Source organism: Triticum aestivum, chromosome 2D, assembly GCF_018294505.1.
Source record: "Triticum aestivum cultivar Chinese Spring chromosome 2D, IWGSC CS RefSeq v2.1, whole genome shotgun sequence".
Classification (NCBI taxonomy): domain Eukaryota; kingdom Viridiplantae; phylum Streptophyta; class Magnoliopsida; order Poales; family Poaceae; genus Triticum; species Triticum aestivum.
The window spans coordinates 499,282,768-499,292,943 of NC_057799.1; positions in this window are offsets into that span (position 1 = coordinate 499,282,768).

A 10,176-nucleotide genomic window follows, 5' to 3' on the forward strand; every position below is an offset into this window, starting at 1 on the left:
GGCGGCCAAGGGGAGGAGAGGGGGGGCGCCACTAGGGTGGGCCTTAAGGCCCATCTGGACCTAGGGTTTGCCCCCTCCCACTCTCCCAAGCGCCTTGGGCCTTGGTGGGGGGCGCACCAGCCCACCTGGGGCTGGTCCCCTCCCACACTTGGCCCACGCAGCCTTCTGGGGCTGGTGGAACCACTTGGTGGACCCCCGGGACCCTCCCGGTGGTCCCGGTACATTACCGATATCACCCGAAACTTTTCCGGTGACCAAAACAGGACTTCCCATATATAAATCTTTACCTCCGGACCATTCCGGAACTCCTCGTGACATTCGGGATCTCATCCGAGACTCCGAACAACATTCGGTAACCACGTATATCTTTTCCCTATAACCCTAGCGTCATCGAACCTTAAGTGTGTAGACCCTACGGGTTCGGGAACCATGCAGACATGACCGAGACGTTCTCCGGTCAATAACCAACAGCGGGATCTGGATACCCATGTTGGCTCCCACATGTTCCACGATGATCTCATCGGATGATCCACGATGTCGGGGATTCAATCAATCCCGTATACAATTCCCTTTGTCTATCGGTATGCTACTTGCCCGAGATTCGATCGTCGGTATCCCGATACATTGTTCAATCTCGTTACCGGCAAGTCTCTTTACTCGTTCCGTAACTCACATCATCCCGTGATCAACTCCTTGGTCACACTGTGCACATTATGATGATGTCCTACCGAGTGGGCGCAGAGATACCTCTCCGTTTACACGGAGTGACAAATCCCAGTCTCGATTCGTGCCAACCCAACAGACACTTTCGGAGATACCTGTAGTGTACCTTTATAGCCACCCAGTTACGTTGTGACGTTTGGTGCACCCAAAGCATTCCTACGGTATCCGGGAGTTGCACAATCTCATGGTCTAAGGAAATGATACTTGACATTAGAAAAGCTCTGAGCAAACGAACTACATGATCTTGTGCTAGGCTTAGGATTGGGTCTTGTCCATCACATCATTCTCCTAATGATGTGATCCCGTTATCAACGACATCCAATGTCCATGGTCAGGAAACCGTAACCATCTATTGATCAACGAGCTAGTCAACTAGAGGCTTACTAGGGACATGGTGTTGTCTATGTATCCACACATGTATCTGAGTTTCCTATCAATACAATTCTAGCATGGATAATAAACGATTATCATGAACAAGGAAATATAATAATAACATATTTATTATTGCCTCTAGGGCATATTTTCAACAGTCTCCCACTTGCACTAGAGTCAATAATCTAGTCCACATCACCATGTGATTAACACTCATAGGTCACATCACCATGTGACCAACATCCAAAGAGTTTACTAGAGTCAACAATCTAGTTCACATCACTATGTGATTAACACTCAATGAATTCTGGTTTGATCATGTTATGCTTGTGAGAGAGGTTATTAGTCAACGGGTCTGAACCTTTCAGATCCGTGTGTGCTTTACGAATATCTATGTCATCTTGTGGATGCTACCACGCGCTATTTGGAGCCATTTCAAATAATTGCTCTACTATACGAATCTGGTTTACTACTCAGAGTCATCCGGATTAGTGTCAAAGTTCGCATCGACGTAACTCTTTATGACGAACTCCTGTTCACCTCCATAATCGAGAAAATCCTTAGTTTACTAGATACTAAGGATAAGTTTGACCGCTGTCATGTGATCCATTCCCGGATCACTATTGTACCCCTTGACCAACTCATGGCAAGGCACACTTCATGTGCGGTAGACAGCATAGCATACTGTAGAGCCTATGTCTAAAACATAGGGGACGACCTTCGTCCTTTCTCTCTCTTCTGCTGTGGTCAGGTCTTGAGTCTTACTCAATACTCACACCTTGTAACACAGCCAAGAACTCCTTCTTTGTTGATCTATTTTGAACTCTTTCAAAATCATGTCAAGGTGTGCGTTCTTTGAAAGTATCATCGGGCGTCTTGATCTATCTCTATAGATCTTGATGCCCAATATGTACGCAGCTTTATCCAGGTCTTCCTTTGAAAAACTCCTTTCAAACAACCCTTTATGCTTTCCAGAAATATTACATCATTTCGGATCAACAATATGTCATTCACATATACTTATCAGAAATGTTGCAGCGCTCCCACTCACTTTATTGTAAATACAAGTTTCTAACAAACTTTGTATAAACCCAAAAACTTTGATCACTCCATCAAAGCGTATATTCTGACCCGAGATGCTTGTTCTAGTCCATGGAAGGATCGCTGGAGCTAGCATACCTATTAGCATCCTTAGGATCGACAAAGCCTTTATGATTGTATCACATACAACCTTTCCTTACGAAAACTGGTAAGGAAACTTGTTTTGACATCCATCTGCCAGATTTCATAAATGCAGCTAATGCTAACGTGATTCCGACGGACTTAAGCATCGCTACGGATGAGAAAATCTCATCGTAGTCAACTCCTTGAACTTGTGGAAATACTCTTTGCCACAAGTCGAGCTTCATAGACGGTAACATTACCGTCCACGTCCGTCTTCTTCTCAAAGATCCATTTATCTCGGATTTCATGGCTTCTAACCATTTGTCGGAATATGGGCCCACCATCGCTTCTCCATAGCTCGTAGGTTCAGTATTGTCCAACAGCATGATATCTCAGACAGGATCACGTACCACTCTGAAGTAGCACGCATCCTCGTCGTCCTACGAGGTTTGGTAGTGACTTGATCCGAAGTTTCATGATCACTATCATAAGCTTCCACTTCAATTGGTGTAGGTGCCACAGGAAGAACTTCCTGTGCCCTGCTACACACTAGTTGAAGTTATGGTTCAATAACCTTATCAAGTGTCCACCATCCTCCCACTCAATTCTTTAGAGAGAAACTTTTCCTCGAGAAAGGACCTGTTTCTAGAAGCAATTACTTTTGCTTCCAGATCTAAAATACGAGGTATACCCAACTGTTTTGGGTATTCTATGAAGATGCATTTATCCGCTTTGGGTTCAAGCTTATCAGCCTGAAACTTTTTCACATAAGCATCGCAGCCCCAAACTTTTAAGAAACGACAACTTAGGTTTCTCTAAACGGTGTCGTCTCAACGGAATTGCGTGGTGCCCCTTTTAAAGTGAATGCGGTTGTCTCTAATGCCTGACCCATAAACGATAGTGGTAATTCGATAAGAGACATCATGGTATGCACCATATCCAATAGGGTGCAGTTATGATGTTCGGACACACCATCACACTATGGTGTTCCAGGCGGTATTAATCGTGAAACACTTTCCACAATGTCTTAATTGTGTGCCAAACTCGTAACTCAGATACTCATCTCTATGATCATATCACAGACATTTTATCCTCTTGTCACGACGATCTTCAACTTCACTCTGAAATTACTTGAACCTTTCAATAATTCAGACTTGTGTTTCATCAAGTAAATACACTCAGCATCTACTCAAATCATCTGTGAAGTAAGAAGATAACGATATCCACTGCATGCCTCAGCACTCATTGGACTGCATACATCAAAATGTATTACTTCCAATAAGTTGCTCTCTTGTTCCATCTTACTGAAAACGAGGCCTTTCAGTCATCTTGCCCATGTGGTATGATTTGCATGTCTCAGGTGATTCAAAATCAAGTGAGTCCAAACGATCCATCTGCATGGAGTTTCTTCATGCATATATACCAATAGACATGGTTCGCATGTCTCATTCTTTTCAAAAATGAGTGGGTCCAAAGATCCATCTACATGGAGCTTCTTCATGCGTTCTATACCAATATGACTCAAGTGGCAGTGCCACAAGTATGTGGTACTATCATTACTATCTTATATCTTTTGTCATGAACATGTGTATCACTACGATCGAGATTCATTTTAGGTGCAAGACCATTGAAGGTATTATTCAAATAAACAGAGTAACCATTATTCTCCTTAAATGAATAACCGTATTGCGATAAACATAATCCAATCATGCTCAACGCAAACACCAAATCTCGATGGTAGAGGGAGCATGCGATGCTTGATCACATCAACCTTGGAAACACTTCCAACACATATCGTCATCTCACCTTTAGCTAGTCTCCGTTTATTCCGCTGCTTTTATTTCGTGTTACTAACACTTAGCAACCGAACCGGTATCTAATACCCTGGTGTTGCTAGGAGTACTAGTAAAGTACACATTCATATAACGTATATCCAATATACTTCTGTCGACCTTGCATGCCTTCTCATCTACCAAATATCTAGGGTAGTACTACTTCAGTGACCGTTCCCCTCATTACAGAAGCACTTAGTCTCAGGTTTGGGTTCAACCTTGGGATTCTTCACTAGAGCAGCAAATGATTTGCTATTTCATGAAGTATCCCTTTTGCCCTTGCCCTTCTAGAAACTAGTGGTTTTACTAACCATCAACAATTGATGCTCCTTCTTGATTTCTACTTTTGCGGCGTCAAACATCGCGAGTTGCTCAAGGATCATCGTCTATCCTTGATATTTATAGTTCATCACGAAGCTCTAATAGCTTGGTGGCAGTGATTATGGAGAACCATCACTATCTCATCTGGAAGATTAACTCCCACTCAATTCAAGTGATTGTAGTACTCAGACAATCTGAGCACATGCTCAACGATTGAGCCTTTCTCCCTTAGTTTGCAGTCTTAAGAAACTTGTCAGAGGTCTCATACCTCTTGACGTGGGCACTAGTCCGAAATCCCAATTTCAGTCTTCGGAACATCTCATATGTTCTGCGACGTTTAAAAAACCGTCTTTGGTGCCACAATTCTAAACCGTTAGCATTACGCACTAAACTATCACGTAGTCATCAAAACGTGTATGTCAGATGTTTCGCAACATCTACAGACGACGCTGAGGTTCAGCACACCGAGCGGTGCATTAAGGACATAAGCCTTCTGTGCAGCAATGAGGACAATCCTCAGTTTACGGACCCAGTCCGCATAATTGCTACTACCAACTTTCAACTAAATTTTCTCTAGGAACATATCTTAAACAGTAGAACTAAAGCGTAAGCTATGACATAATTTGCAAAGACCTTTTGACTATGTTCATGATAATTGAGTTCATCTGATTAATGAACTCCCACTTAGATAGACATCCCTCTAGTCATCTAAGTGATACATGATCCGAGTCAAACTAGGCCGTGTCCAATCATCACGTGAGACGGACTAGTCATCATCGGTGAACATCTCCATGTTGATCGTATCTACTATACGACTCATGTTCGACCTTTCGATCTCTTGTGTTCCGAGGCCATGTCTGTACATGCTAGGCTCGTCAAGTCAACCTAAGTGTTTTGCATGTGTTCCGAGGCCATGTCTGTACATGCTTGGCTCATCAACACCCGTTGTATTCGAACGTTAGAATCTATCACACCCAATCATCACGTGGTGCTTCGAAACAACGAACCTTCGCAATGGTGCACAGTTAGGGGGAACACGTCTCTTGAAATTCTAGTGAGGGATCATCTTACTTACTACCGTCGTTCTAAGAAAATAAGATGCATAACATGATAAACATCACATGCAATCAAATAGTGACATGATATGGACAATATCATTTTGCTCCTTTGATCTCCATCTTCGGGGCACCATGATCATCTTTGTCACCGGCATGACACCATGATCTCCATCATTGTGTCTTCATGAAGTTGTGACGCCAACGATTACTTCTACTTCTATGGCTAACGCACTTAGCAATAAAGTAAAGTAATTTACATGGCGTTATTCAATGACACGCAGGTGATACAAAAATAAAGACAACTCCTATGGCTCCTGCCCGTTGTCATACTCATCGACATGCAAGTCGTGATTCCTATTACAAGAATATGATCAATCTCATACATCACATATATCATTCATCACATCTTCTGGCCATATCACATCACATAGCACATGCTGCAAAAACAAGTTAGACATCCTCTAATTGTTGTTGCATGTTTTTTACGTGGCTTGTATAGGTTTCTAGCAAGAACATTTCTTACCTACGTAAAACCACAACGTGATATGCCAATTTCTATTTACCCTTCATAAGGACCCTTTTCATCAAATCCGTTCCGACTAAAGTGGGAGAGATAGACACCCGCTAGCCACCTTATGCAACTAGTGCATGTCAGTCGGTGGAACCTGTCTCACGTAAGCGTACGTGTAAGGTCGGTCCGGGCCGCTTCATCCCACAATGCCGCCGAAACAAGATAAGACTAGTAACGGCAAGTAAATTGACAACATCGACGCCCACAACTACTTTGTGTTCTACTCGTGCATAGAAACTACGCATAGACCTAGCTCATGATGCCACTGTTGGGGAACGTAGCAGAAATTCAAAATTTTCTACGCATCACCAAGATCAATCTATGGAGTACTCTAGCAACGAGGGGAAGGGGAGTGGATCTACATACCGTTGTAGATCGCGATGCGGAAGCGTTGTAAGAACGCGGATGAAGAAGTCGTGCTCGTAGCGATTCAGATCGCGATTGATTCCGATCTAAGCACCGAAGAACGGTGCCTCCGCGTTCAACACACGTGCAGCCCGGTGACGTCTCCCACGCCTTGATCCAGCAAGGAGAGAGGGAGAGGTTGGGGAAGATCCATCCAGCAGCAGCACGACGGCGTGGTGGTGATGGAGGAGCGTGGCAATCCCGCAGGGCTTCACCAAGCACCGCGGGAGAGGAGAAGGAGGGATAGGGTTGCGCCGAAAGAGAGACGTTCTCATGTCTTGGGCAGCCCCAAACCTCAACTATATATAGGGGGGGAGGGGGCTGCGCCCCCTCTAGGGTTTCCACCCCAAGGGCTGGCGGCCAGCCATAGATCCCATCTAGGGGGGCGGCCAAGGGGAGGAGAGGGGGGGCACCACTAGGGTGGGCCTTAAGGCCCATCTGGACCTAGGGTTTGCCCCCTCCCACTCTCCCAAGCGCCTTGGGCCTTGGTGGGGGGGCGCACCAGCCCACCTGGGGCTGTTCCCCTCCCACACTTGGCCCACGCAGCCTTCTGGGGCTGGTGGCCCCACTTGGTGGACCCCCGGGACCCTCTCGGTGGTCCCGGTACATTACCGATATCACCCGAAACTTTTCCGGTGACCAAAACAGGACTTCCCATATATAAATCTTTACCTCCGGACCATTCCGGAACTCCTCGTGACGTCCGGGATCTCATCCGGGACTCCGAACAACATTCGGAAACCACGTATATCTTTTCCCTATAACCCTAGCGTCATCGAACCTTAAGTGTGTAGACCCTACGGGTTCGGGAACCATGCAGACATGACCGAGACGTTCTCCGGTCAATAACCAACAGCGGGATCTGGATACCCATGTTGGCTCCCACATGTTCCACGATGATCTCATCGGATGAACCACGATGTCGGGGATTCAATCAATCCCGTATACAATTCCCTTTGTCTATCGGTATGCTACTTGCCCGAGATTCGATCGTCGGTATCCCGATACCTTGTTCAATCTCGTTACCAGCAAGTCTCTTTACTCGTTCCGTAACTCACATCATCCCATGATCAACTCCTTGGTCACACTGTGCACATTATGATGATGTCCTACCGAGTGGGCCTAGAGATACCTCTCCGTTTACACGGAGTGACAAATCCCAGTCTCGATTCGTGCCAACCCAACAGACACTTTCGGAGATACCTGTAGTGTACCTTTATAGCCACCCAGTTACGTTGTGACGTTTGGTGCACCCAAAGCATTCCTACGGTATCCGGGAGTTGCACAATCTCATGGTCTAAGGAAATGATACTTGACATTAGAAAAGCTCTGAGCAAACGAACTACACGATCTTGTGCTAGGCTTAGGATTGGGTCTTGTCCATCACATCATTCTCCTAATGATGTGATCCCGTTATCAACGACATCCAATGTCCATGGTCGGGAAACCGTAACCATCTATTGATCAACGAGCTAGTCAACTAGAGGCTTACTAGGGACATGGTGTTGTCTATGTATCCACACATGTATCTGAGTTTCCTATCAATACAATTCTAGCATGGATAATAAACGATTATCATGAACAAGGAAATATAATCATAACATATTTATTATTGCCTCTAGTGCATATTTCCAACATTCTCCAACAAGCTAGCGCCACCCTTGGCGTATTCTCCAACCCGACCAGGGATCAGCGGCCGTCCCATCCCAACCGTATGATGGCACGAGTCTCCACCAACTGATGACCAAAGCCACAGTGCCCCACCCATGCCTTTGGTTAGCCGGGCGTGGCAACAGTGCCCCCCACCTACCCGCTGACCAGGGCCGGCGTGGCAACAGTACAATCATCGTCACCCATGACGCCAGTAAGCGGCGACCTAATGGAGCGCCACTGTAGTCGACTCGACTCGGCCACGCCCTGACGATCGACAAGACGGCCAACAGTGCCCCCGTACCCGGTGGGCCCCGTGTCCGGAGAACCCGGCGAGCCCTGACCCCCGGCGGGTCCCAGCACCGACTTCCCGGACGATGACAACCCAGCCCACGCCTTGTAACATTACCGTTGTACCCCTGGGGGATTGGCCTATAAACCCCCAGGAGCCCTCATGCATACGGGCAACTCTCTCACTGACACAGGCGATCACCCACTCACTCACGCACACCTAGCAAGCAACACCCGAGGAGAGGGAGCGGCCTAAGCCTTGGCCAGCCTTTCTTCTTCCTCCGTATAGCTCTAGCAGCAACTCTGTACTGATACATATCAACTACACTCGGCAGGACTAGGGGTGTTATCTCTCCGGAGAGCCCCGAACCTGGGTATGTCTTGCGTCCCGCGCTCGCTCATGCCGACCTCGCCTCTGGAGCCCACCAGTGACCTCGAGCCTCCTCCTATCTTCGGCCATCCCTTGGCATCTGCCGTGCGCCCACCACGACAGCTGATGTTCCCTGAGCTTCTCGAGAACTAGTCACTACTGCAGGATGTTGCTAACACGACACTACAATCAGAGACCCTTCGAGAAACTGTGTGCGATGCCATAATCACAGATAGTGCTCTATGAAAACCGTCAGAAATGTATAAAACATTTGCGATGACGGATGCATCAAACACGGTGCAGGTTTTAGTTGTGTGTGCGATGAAGGGCATATAGTTCAGTTCAAATAACTGTTTGCGATGAGGAGGAACAAATGAAACGGGCAGCCAGATGAAGGCGTGTGCGATACATAGCATACGGTTCACTCAGATGAACTGTTTGTGATTAGGCAACACAAAAGAAACGGGCAGCCAGGTGAAGGTGTGTGCGATATACAGCATACAGTCACTCGGATGAACTGTTTGTGATTAGGCAACACAAAAGAAATGGTCAGCCAGATCAAGGTGTGTGGGATTTACGGCATGCGGTTCACTAGGATGAACTGTTTGCGTTGACACAAGAGTACAGAAACGGTTCAACTTAACAAGACGTGTGTGTTGTGCGATGGGATTGCATGCGGTGCACTCGGCCCTTGTCGTCAGTGTGTGACCTCTGTGGCAACCGTTCGCTCCCCACGCGCCTCTTCGTGTACCGTGGCAACCGTCCACCGACTCTTCGCCTTTCCCTCTCGATTTGGAACTGCTGTCACATGCTAGCTCTTCCTCCCTCCTCCATTTGCCTTCACCCTTCCTTCTGCCATTGTTTGATCGTCTTCTCCATGGAGGAACAAGCCGGAAACGACCTCGTTATTCTTGCCCCGATCTGAATGATGACGCAGTGGAGGAACTCATTGATCGGTGCGACGTCATCACCTCGGCTAGCATGGCAGGTTCGTTCAAGACCATTCTCGACTCAACTAATAACATCATTACAAGGAACCCAATGGTTCAGGAGCAGTTTGATCTCCCCTATCTTCTTTGCCGTGACCCTGCTGACTGGCGCGGGGACGAGGGAAGCCTCGCCTTGTGTAAGTTGATGCCGCTTGATAATGATACGTATGATGTTAAGATGCCATCGCCTGAGGGCAAGGCTTGGACAGGCGCAAATGGAGATTGGGTTGTTGATATTGGGTACAACTGCGAGTGGGAACTTGTGAATGTGTACACTCGTCACCGGGTTCCACTTCGAAAAATCTCAGACGACTCCCCAGAGGTTGAGTACACCGGTATTCTACGTGAGTTTAAATATGATCATGCTGACTATCGTCTACGGAAGATAGCAACTTGTCGAGTTCCCAACCACTCTTGGGGTTATAGGAAT